Source organism: Pyxicephalus adspersus, chromosome 8 (assembly GCF_032062135.1).
Source record: "Pyxicephalus adspersus chromosome 8, UCB_Pads_2.0, whole genome shotgun sequence".
Lineage (NCBI taxonomy): Eukaryota > Metazoa > Chordata > Amphibia > Anura > Pyxicephalidae > Pyxicephalus > Pyxicephalus adspersus.
The window spans coordinates 46837979-46850339 of NC_092865.1; the positions used below are offsets into that span (position 1 = coordinate 46837979).

At 40.3% G+C, this 12361-nt stretch overlaps 1 protein-coding gene across 9 annotated transcripts in view; it reads left to right on the top strand.

Annotated features, from left to right (window-relative positions):
- Positions 1-6474: 6474 nt before the first annotated feature.
- ITPR1 (inositol 1,4,5-trisphosphate receptor type 1) overlaps positions 6475-12361 on the top strand; it is a 114614-nt gene continuing 108727 nt past the window's right edge. For 8 of the 9 annotated variants that reach the window (XM_072420444.1, XM_072420447.1, XM_072420448.1 and 5 more), the window contains exon 1: positions 6495-6613. The gene's annotated coding sequence lies outside the window, so the exon portion shown is untranslated. Of the gene's footprint in view, positions 6614-11270; positions 11376-12361 lie in introns of all 9 variants that reach the window. The other variant, XM_072420445.1, reaches the window with a different exon arrangement.

Consider the following 12361-nt stretch of genomic DNA (forward strand, 5'->3'; position numbering starts at 1 on the left):
AGCGCAGTGCATAAACAAAAAGTCCTAAAGATTGCAGCCAGCTGGTGAACAATGATCATTTCATTGGTGCATGACATAAAATATATCCAACACATGGGTGGTGCAGCTCACTATTCTTCAGGGCTTTGGTTCTGTTAGACCTGTCCTCCTTGGGCACTGCAGTTTTCTTCCTACTACAATGGTTTACCCCCCACCCCTCCTAGTATAACGGTGTACTGAAATATCTTCTGTGCCTAATCTGAACCATCATCATACTGGGGCTGCTGACTGCAGTGCCCACAGCCGACAGATCTAACATTAGCCCTGAGGAAGGGAGTGTCCCAAGCCCCTGAAACACGTTGGCTGTGTTTTATGTCACATACTAATTTAATGATCACTGCTCAACAAGAGGCTGCAGCAGGAATTTTGGACAATATGGGGCCATGGGAAAATATAAAATTGGGTCCCCATATGCACGGCAATCCAGCTCTCTTCTCCTTGCCATTCTGTCCTTTGGGGCCCAGAAACTGTTGGGGTCCCCTGGCAATGCCCAGTTCCCCAACCCTAAAACCAGCCCTGAATTTCCTAGACTTTCTATTCATAGGCTGCACCCCTCACCCAGCTCCATGATGATACAGAGATGCAGCTGTGTAAATAAAGTGCAGAAAATAAATAGTTCAGTACCAATTTTGGACCAAAGTCCACACAGACAGAGAATAGAAAATCAACTTCACCTAGGTGAACGAGTCCTATCCACCAGAAAGAGAGAGTTGGCAGCTGACCAGAACCAGATGGCATAGCAAGCAGGGGCGAGCGGAGTGATTTTGGTGAATTTATTGATTTAACCTTTATCATAAATTGTCTAAATTAACCTCACAATTTGTCATAGAGAGGACATTTGCATAACAATTAATAAGTAACAAAATATGTTTCTTTTCTAGCAGAAACAGCTCTGGTAGTGTGATCAATGCTTGTAAGGATGGGGATGATCAACACAATCCACATTGCCTAATTACACTTCACAAGGCTTTACACAAGGATGAAAGACTTTTTGTCATGTGACCATTGTTAAAAATAAAGATCTTTACTCCAATGTTTGGTTCGATTTTGAAAGGGTTTTGTGTTCTGTGATAGGCCTGGGAGAGGAGTAACAAACGACACGATGCAAACGTAAATGAGAACTGCAGCTCTTATATCTGGAGCCAGAGTAAGTGCAACATAAACTGTACCTTGCCCCAAGAAAGATAACTTATCAATAAATAATTCTATATAAAAAAATCCCCAGAGTTTTGCCTTAATTCTGTCCTCTTTCTATTTTTAAGCCAATAGAATGCAATAACGTTGTTTGATCGAGATAGCTCCAGATACACTGGGTTCTATTCATGAAACAGGGAATCTGACATTCCCTCAAACATTCCCTTGTGGGAATCAATATCTTCTATTGAAACACATGGACCTAAAAGATTCCCACTAGAGAATATATGAGGGAATATCTAATTCCCTGTTTTATAAATTGAGCCAATTGAAGGTGGAGGATATCATTAGACTTATATTATTAATTAAGAATAATAATAATAAACAGGATTTATATAGAGCGAACATATTACACAGCGCTGTACATTAAATAAGGGTTGCAAATGACAGACAGATACAGACAGTGACACAGGAGGAGAAGGGGACCCTGCCCGGAAGAGCTTACCATCTAAAATGAAGACCTGGAAGCTAGCAAGCTTTTCCTAACCAGTCCTGTAATATGGCAATTCTAGTATTATGAAATTTTGAATACAAATGTATTGCTTTGAATTTGGTGAAACAATAAATGGTAAACTTTTATGAATCACAGTTGAAAGTGGTTGTCCTAAAAATTAAAATTTAAGGGTGTATTTGTTTTAAACTCAATATATGTTAACACTTTAGATGGCAATGAGTTTTGCTGAATAGCCAAAGCTCACCAATTATTGCCCCAATTTTTGCTGAAATGTGGGGCAATCAATATCAGGTTACTGTCTTCTGGATTGGGAAAGCAGCAGGCTATCAGGCGATCAGCAGAATATCCAGATTCTATTTTCTATACTGATGCCAGCTCTGACTCCGAGCTTGACTTACGGAGACCAGTGACTTGTAGTAACCAGTGTCTGCTTTAATTCACCTCTATATCTGACCTGACAGCAAAATACCCCATAGCCACCCTTTCTATTCCTCCAATGCTTTACTAATCACTTTGTCACTTATAACCTTTTCCCATGCATGGCTCCAAGACTCCCCTCTTACTCTCTGGAACTCTTTCCCCTGTCCCACTGAAAAAAAAAAAAACTCTTAAAACTCACCTTCTCAGATTCACCTTCCCAGCTATATTTCTCTACCATCACTAATTAGCCACTTTTGTATATCTCCCACCTATTTTACACTACTCCCCCTCCACCTCTTAGATTGTAAGCTCTGTTGGGCAGGGTCATCTCATCCTCCTGCATCACTGTTTGTACTTGTCAAATATGAAAAATTATTGTACTGTGCTGCAGAATTTGTTGACACTTTATAAATAAAAGATAATAATGATGATAACGAAGGCAACTTTAATCTCTTACTTCTGAGCTATGTGAACACAAGTTGGAAATCACTTATTTAAGTTAGACATGATTTTGGTTGCTTTATGGTAATTGAAATTTATAGTAAATGTATACTGAGTAACAATTGTTTGCTAAACAAATAGCTTCCTATGGTTGAAATTACACAAGAAGATCACAGAAACATCTTGGGGTTTATTTATAAAGCAGTGAATGTGAAATCACTAAAACATTTCCTGGATTCCGCAATTACTGCCATTGAAACATATTTACTTGGAGGATTCTCCATCAGTGAATATTCACTGAATGACAGATTTACTGGTTTACATTATGGACACCCTTGTAGTGATCATTTTATAAAATGTGGTATATTATTGCATTATAATATGCATTACCCATGCATTATGCATTGCAGAGTGAATGGGAGCTTAGAATCAGGCCAGGACTAGGAGGCACATTTAAGCATACAGAGCTCTGTGATTGGAGGAGAGCCTGCCCCTGGGCATTTGAGGTGTCACATGGTCCAAAAACTTCTGCAGCAAAGTGCACATTTGTAGGTTATGCTGTGTTATTTTAGAATTGTGGAAAGTTTTCCTAGAATGTAAGCCCTTCTGAGCAGGGTCATCTCCTCCTCGTGTGTCACTGTCTGTATCTGTCTGTCATTTAAAACCCCTATTTAATGCACAGTGCTGCATAATATGCTGGTGCTATATAAATCCTGTTTAATATTAATAATAAAAATATGTTTTATTTTTATTAAATGTGCCCTAGGTGCCAGTTTGAGAGACAGTTTTTTTATAAACTCATTTTTAACCCTACCACCCCCTCCCCTGGCATTTTAGGTGCTGCATGCAGCCAAGTTCTCAGAGCTGCAAACCAACTTCCAAGATTAAAAGATTCAAATGTGACCACTCAGAAGGCAATCTGTGTCCCTGAACCCTGATGCCCCATGGAAATGTCAAATATTAGAGTTTAGTTGTCGCAGTCCTGTGCACGCTGCAACACCAACAATTAAAAAAAAGGAAGGAAAAGGGTGACGATGACATTCAGTGCCTGGAATTTGCATTCTTTACTTGAAACACTTCTATAGAATGTGTGAGAATCGCAGCAGAAGTGTGGCATCAAAGTAGTATTCTGGTCATATTTGCACATCTATTTTTATATCTGCATGGCAGGAAACAATATGTGTCAGTATGTAGAAGCCATCTGATTGGTACATTTGTAGTGTGAAAGAGGACCTGATGTTTATACAAGAGTAGGTATAGGAATTACTGGAGTGATCCCATATCTCAGGAGATGCAAACAGGAAACTGATGACATCATACGACGTACAGAGCACAAACTGCACGCCCCCATTAAGGCCTTGTACACATGGAGCTTCTGTGAGAGCAGGGAGCAGCGTAAGCTTTCATAAACCTTCAGTTTGGATTTGGGAAAAGCAAGCTCCTAAAGAAAATTATGTCTGTGTCTTTAAATACAAACAAAAGATAACAATAAATAGTTAATTAAATTAGCAATGAAAAACATGTTTTTCTGCAATACCTTTAATCCAGAGGTTTTCCCTACACATTTTTTCTGGACAATGTCATACAACCCACGTCCTCTGAGCCCAGGTCATCCTGGACCCGTCCTCAGTTTGTGATTGGACAGAGAACAGCACTGTGATGAGCTCACCTCTATGTCACTCTGATCCAGATGTAGCCAACAGTGGTCCCTTGTGCAGAATTGATTTGGGGCCCCTGTTGGCTGAGAAGGGTCCAGGGCCCTCCTCATTCAGCTGCACACACCTATGTCTTCCCCTGCTCCAATCACTGCTTATATTCGCTGTAAACCAGCTTCAGTAGACATTCAATAGACGTTAATGCAAACAGAAATATATTGAAAGCTTGCTGAAGCACAGGTCTGTGTGTGCAAGGACAAACCCAACCTAAAAGTTAGTTTTGAAATGTCCCTGGAGTAATACTTTAGGGATAAAAGGGGGTAATATCTTCCTAAAGATGGCCTTTAATTTCACCCTAACACACATGTACAATGTACTGCAGAGCATCTCAAGAATGATGAAGGCTCCATGTGCCGCGCTGCATTATAATAAACCAAGCAGAACCTATTGCTTCAAAAATGTTCAAAAGTAAATGAGATGCCTGCAAATGCATTGTGGTGTGCATGGGCCCAACCTTAATAAGGGCAAAGGATGTATATATAAAAGATTACACAGAGTAGTATACCTGGGATCATAGGAAGTTTTGGGGTAACATGCAGTATTGGGGGGGGGGGGGGGGATTAGGGTAAGGGTTAAACAGGAATAGTGTTAGGGTTACAGGGATGATTACTCCTAGGGTAAGAAAGAGTTACAGTTAACATAACAAGAAAGGTTGGTGTTAGGATTTGGCAGTGCTAAATAAGTGTTAGGTTAGTGTTAAACTAAGAGAGAATTAGTATCGGGGTAAGGGGAGTTGGCGTTATAGAAACTCCCAGGACTCTCCTCTATCTAGCCCCCGTTTTCCCCTTCCTACCTCACCCTCATTCTCCTGTTTCTGCACCCCCAGGACTCCCCTCTGTCTGCCTCTTATTCCTCTCATTCTGCCCTCCCACTTTGTTCTTTCTGCCCCACTGGTCCCTCTGTTTTATGCACCAATTCTCTTCTATTTGCCCCCAGGACTCTTCTTTACCTTGTGCCCTATTTTCTTTCTGGCCCCCTAAGACTCCCCTTTCTGCCTCCTCTTCCTTTCTCCCCTATATGCCCACAGGACTCCCCTCTATTTATTTGGCCCCTTATTCTCCTTTCTCTGCGCCTTTTCTTCTCTTTGTGACACCCAGAACTTTCCCTATTTTACATCACATGAGTCTTATGTATTCTGGCCCTATTTTCCTCTCTTTCTGCCCCACAACTCTCCTCTATTTTGCTCCTTTTCTCCTCTATCCCCCCCCCCCCCCAGGACTGTCCACAATTTTTGTCTGCTTATTCTCTTATTTCTGCCCCCTCCCTATGACTCTGCTCTTTTTGCCCCCATTATCCTCTTTTTGCCCTTCTGGGGCACTGCTCTTTCTAAAGCCTCCTAGGACCCTCCTAATACCCTCTGCTTTCTGCACCCCTTCTCTTTGTCTTCACCTCTAATTTGATCCCTCTTCTTCTCTTTCTACCCCCAGGACTTTTCTTTGTTTTGCTCCATATTTTCCTCTTTCTTACCCCACCTCCATGACTTCCCCATTTTTTTGAATATTTTCTATTTTGCTCTCTATTATCCTTCGCTGCTTTAGTTTACCCCTTTCTGTCTTTTTACTACCCCAGAACTCTGCTCTGTTTTGCCCCTTTTTTCTGTAATATGTTCTATTTTGCCCCCATTCCTAACAAAATCCTCTTGTATTTTGCCATAATTCCCCTCTTTCTGACCCCCTTCCCCCTAAGACTCTCATGTATTTTGACCCTATTCCCCTCTTTCTGCCCCCTTACCCCTAGTGCTAGCCTCTATTTTGCTCCCATTCCCCTCTTTCTGGCCCCCTTACCCCTGGGACTCTCCTGTATTTTGCCCCCATTCCCCTCTTTCTGCCCCCCTTACCCCTAGGACTCTCCTGCATTTTGTCCCCATTCCCCTCTATTTGCCCCCTTACCCCTAGCACACTCCTCTATTTTGCCCCTATTCCCCTCTTTCTGCTCCCCTTCCCCCCCCAGATTTTCCTTCTGCCGCAAATCTGCTCTTTAAACTTCATGCAGAGATCGCTCGGTGACGTCACTGCGGAGACGGCCAATCAAAGGCCGAGAAAAGTTCTCTCATCCCTGGAGTAACGGGCTTCGTTCTGAGCTCTAAACCCGGGGCGCGCCGCAGGGTATGCTGGGTAATGCAGTCCGCAGCTTGAAGATGCTGCACTTCTTTGCTTTTTGAAGCTCCCACCAAAGACTACAAGGACCGAGCTGCTGTGCGCCTGATATAAGCAGAGAGTGCTGAGAGGCGGGGGACAGAGACTGGAGCGGAGCTGCTGCTAAGGAGCTGGCAGAAGGAGCTGCTGCCGGGGCATGGAGCTGCTGGAAGCCGGGAGACGAGCTGGAGAGCGGGGGAGTAAACACTAGACAGGTACTCTCAGGGGGGAGAGGCAACCTGTACCCTTATTACCCTGTGCACCTGTAACCTTATTACCCTGTGCTATGTACCCCCATTACCCTGTTCTGGGTACAGCAGTGATAACAGGTGTCCTATATGTGTGTGCAGCCTCTGCTGTCTCCTCCATCTCTGTACTTCTGTTTATAGAAAGCATTGCAGTGTTCTGTGGATTTCTCAGCATAATGTATACACACTGCTACAATCCTTATAACATTCCCTCCATGACTGCCAGCCATAGTACAGGGGGATAATCCTGTATTCTCTAAATACTGTGTACTGTTCACATCAAACTAGTACTATACACCTACTGCTGCAATATATAAAAACTATATGGGGTCACTGGCTGCAATGTGTTCTATTCATATCTATATCATATCTCTATATCCTGTGTACTATTCACATCAAACTAGTACTATACACCTACTGCTGCAATATATAAAAACTATATGGGGTCACTGGCTGCAATGTATTCTATTCATATCTATATCATATCTCTATATCCTGTGTACTATTCACATCAAACTGCTGCAATGGGGCTACCGGTTACAATATATTCCTAATCCTCACTTTATATTATACACCAAGTATACTTTGTGCAGATCTGTCTAATCCACTGATCGCTACAATGCAAATCTCAGGATATATAAACCCTGGCTGCAATATATTTATATTCCTCCTTCCCTTTACATCATGTATTAATTCTATATGTAGCCATAAACCGTGCACATCTCAGGATATGAGGCCACTGGTTGAAATGTATTCCTAATTCCAATTTAATGACTTTCTATCCAGTCACTGCTGTGCAACTCGGGATATGAGCCTGTAATGTAAACCTATTCCTGATCATCTTCTAAAAGAGTTGAAAATCTTTACTTAAACTGTAGAAATGTTCTCTTTATTTATTTGTGTACAGATGATATAAGTAAGCAGATATTTGCTTTTTTCTAGAAATTGAGTAATTGTTGTGAATTATTTACATATTTTGTTAATGTTCTTCAAACCCTTTAGTAAAACCCCCTGACTGACTTGTGCCTGTCTGGTCCATTCAGTTGATATCAAGCTATTACCTGATGGCTGAATTCATGGCAGTATGTGGCCGCTGCCTTTGTGTTATACTGTAATTTATTATTTCTATCTGTATGTCATTTGCAGCCCCTATTTAATGTTCAGCACCTTAAAAATATGTTGGTGCTATATAAGTACTATTTAATAATCATGTATTTCCGTTCTTCACGTATGGCCTTTATATTCTGTATCTGGTCTATTCTGCACATCTCTCCATACTACAGCCTCCCCTGATCACTATATTGTACATCTCTAGATGTGTGGCCATAGAATACAGTGTTTTATTTCCCTCTCAATATTGTGATAACATAGATCTATTCTGTTCTGTGTTTTAATAACATGCTTCCAAATCTTCCCCCTACACATGAATCTAGTGTCCATTCATAGATTGCAATACCGTTAGGATAGTGGTCATTGCATGTTCATCTATATCTCGCACCCTGTCCTCTGCCCACATATAACACTGGTGGTTATAAAATTATATTTTCTAAATGTCTATGGACTAAGTTGCTCAGCAGTCATACAGCATATATGCATTGTAGTTATTGCTGCAATGTGTATTTTACGTTAACACCAAAGGACTGCTTAATCTTTGTACCTTCAATAAACTGTATGCCCACAACAGGATCTTTACAATGTATATCTGGTAATGTGTGTACTGCTGATAAATTATGTTTCCTGATCACCTGCATCCATGGTGTTTACAACATTTGCACACTGCAACAGATAATGCATTATGAAACTTGGATAAAGGTGTGATAGTACACAAGTGTACACAAGATCTATACAAGTGTTTTTCACCCTTTTTAACACGGGGGTACCCTTGAAATAACTCCTAGGTCTACAGGAACCCCCTCCTATAATTTCTATATCCACAGATCAACGTACATTAGTGTGGTGGTCAGTGGGAAGGATGCCTCTTACATTGCTGGCCTTCGGGAAGAATGTCACCGTTACAGATAGCCAAAAAGTTCTTTGGTGTCACTTAAACTGACCTGAGAGATACAAATTGCTCATTGCTCAAGGAATCCCCAGCACATAATGATATAAATGTAGTCTATCCTATTGTTACATAATGGATGTAGTCTAAACTGTGTAGCCCTTGTGTTACAAGATTACAGTCTATATATTTATGTATGTACCTTATAGTTATAGGATGAATGCAATTTATAGAATGTAGCCAATCATTATAGGATGTATGTATTCTATAAATATAGGCTCAGTGCAAGTCTATAGTATGAACTGTATTGTTCTAGTATGGATGTGGTCTATAGTATGTACCCCACTGTTATAGTATGAGTATAGTCTATAGTATGAATTATAGTATGAGTTATAGGAGGAATTTATTTCATAGCATTTATAGTTATGGGATTATTGCAGTCTATACTATGTACCTCTAGCTTTACATGAAGGTTATAATCTAGATTATGTACCATACAGTTGTACGATGAATGTGGTTAATAGAACATCACCTATATTTATAGCATGTATATACTCTATAGGTATAGACTGAATGCTGGTCTATAGTATGCACTGTGTAGTTCGAATATGGATGTGGCTTTTAGTATGCACTCATAGTTATAAGAAGAATGTAGTCTATAGTATGAATGATAGGATGAATGTAGTCTGTTTAACTCCATACTTGAGTATGCACCCCCATAGTTAACAGGATAAATGAATTTCTATAGTATGTACTCCATAGTTAAAGAATTAATATGTACAGTGTAAGATATAGGATAAATTTAGTAATTTAGGATAATTTAATAGCATTTTTAGTTATGGGAAGAATACAGTCTATACTATGTACCCCTAGCTCAAAATGATGGTTACAATTGTAGGATTTATTATAGTATGTATATAATACAGATTTAGGCCGTGAATGCAAGTCTACAGCATGAACTGTATAGTTCCAGCATGGATGTGGCCTATAGTATGCCCTCAATAGTTATAGGATGAATGTAGTCTATAGTATGTACTCCGGAGGTAAATAATGTTAAATAGCATGAGTTATAGAAGGGATTTATGGTACAAGGATGGATGTAGTGTATACTGTGTACCTCTGGCTTTATATGAAGGTTATAACCTACATTATGAACAACATAGTTATGGGATGAATGTGGCTTATAGAACAAAGCCTGTAATTATAGGATGTATATACCCTGAAGGTATAGGCTGAGTGCAAGTTTATTGTTCCAGTATGGATGTGGCCTATAGTATGTACCCCACATTTGTAAAAAGAATGTAGTCTATAATTTGCATTCTTTAGTAGGCACCCTATAGTCGGTGTAGCTTATAGTATATTTTCTATAGAATGCACCCTATGGTTATATGTAGAATGTAGCCTATAATTATAGGGTGAATGTAGTCTGTGCTATGTGAATTATACTTATACTGAATGCCACTGTATATACTACAGTACAGAACACATAATGTGTATCTACTTGTTGTATTCTATTACCTGTATTGTGTTAGGATCAGAATCCTCTAACATGTTTTATTTACCATAAATCTAGTATGTAGCAGGGTCACTAATTGCTCTATAATAAGCATTCATTGTGTATCAGGGTCGCTGCCACAATGTGCATACTTCTTTTACTTGAAGAAGATTTTTCTGGAGCGCTTAAAAGCATATTCTTTTGACATTTATTCACTTGAGTTATTTAAATGGTTGCTACGGTTGTAAAGGATTTGACCCTCCTCCTCCAGCAAGTCTTGCGCTGTGTGCATGTAGCGGATTGATGCATTGTACCTGCTGGTGGACTTCTACTATAGAAGAGAAATCTATAGTTGCTGTAATTTAAACTCGAGCCTATCATTTATGACTCAATGATGGTTACAATTTATGAGCTTTCATATCTACACCCTACATGATGGTTACAAAATATGATCTCTGCAATCCACACTCTCCATGAAAGGGTCACTTAATTGCAATATATAAATATTTGCTGTGTCACAGGGTCGCCTATTAATATATTTGATTGCAAGATGGAAACTAATGACAAATTAGATGTCCCAGTTTGGTAGTGCAGTGCCCCAGTTAATGTCCCTCCCTGCTTTGTCTGCTCAGTCATTGGCATTGGATGAGAATGATGGTGAATGGGATGGGAGAGACATTGACGGCTCCCTTATATAAAATCCCCCATATTTCACATTCATTTTTGCTGTGTAGCAAGGTCAGAGGTTGCCCTTTCCTGAGCCTAACCATATATTACATGACTTTGTATGCAACAGATTTGAACATCCAATGCAATGATTGAGGATGGAGATGTTTTAGTGTTTCCTAGAAAATGGGATCCTCAAAATGCACCAATCTGTGTGATTCATTTTCTGTTGAGCCGTTGTCCTTAACTTGTCTGCATTTGTCAGCATAAGGATTCTAACGATGTCATTGGAACAGAATGATGTCATTGCACCCCTAGTACTCATTGTGACATCTCCCCCCCTATTTCTAGTATTTCCTAGTGTCAGCGAGCTTTAAGCTGGTGTTAATGGCATTGGTTTGATATCTATTTAAGACTCCATTGAAATCATTCAGAATTAAGTGACAGCTGTTTTTCCCCTGCAGATAACATCTTCTGAGCTGCAACTGACCTTCCTAAAGCTTAGACGTTTATAGGAATGCAAAACCTGACTGAAATATACCAAAAAAACAGATACCGACCACCAACTGGTAAAACACATTTCCTTCTCAGTTGTACTGTTCACTAGCAGGGGTATTGGATGGTATAATCTTGACACATTTTAACTTCTTTCTTTTTCTGGAATGTTTTACCATATCTACTTTATCTGTATTAAAACTGCCTGTTGCCACCCAAACATGTTACCTTGTCTAAAGTATGTTCTTTTGATACTCATCCAGTATATTATCCTCCTTTCATAATCACCAAGACTTAAGCTGCGTACACACCTGCAATTTTTGTCGTTGGAAAGGATCTTTCACGATCCTTTCCAACGACAAGGGGCTGCAAGATGCATGAACGATGCTGTACATACAGCACCGTTCATGCTCTATGGAGAGGGGAGGGGGAGAGCGACGGAGCGGCACCCTGCTGCGCGCTCTCCCCTTCCCTTTCATTACGATCGGCTGTCGTCCATCGTCCGTGGATCCGGCAGGTCGGTTGTCCGGACGATGGACGACACCGACTGTACACACGGAAGATTTTCGCCCGATAATTGGCCGATGCCGATTATTGGGCGATAAAAATCTGCCGTGTGTACGTAGCTATACTGGTACCATATTCAGCTTACTGACCCAGTAATGCTTCCTCCACTTTCTGATAAGGCAGCAATATAATTGCCTTTTTTTTTATCCTATTACAATAGCGCTTCCTTCTCCTCTTTGTGATCAGACACTGGCATCTGATATGCAGCCAACTAAAGGATCGCTGCTTTCTCCTCCACTATCTGACATGACACATACAGTTTTCTTATATACAGTTAAGGGGTCCATCACTGCTTCCTTCTCTGCCATCCGGCAAAGCATATAAGGCCACATATTATACAGTTTACTGACTTATCATTGCTTTCTCCTCTACTGACAACGCAAATACAATCACATTATATACAGCATGTTGATCCACCACTGCTTCCTCCATCACAGTGTAACAAAGCACACCGTTTAACCTTCTATATAACTTATTGATCCATCACTGCTGT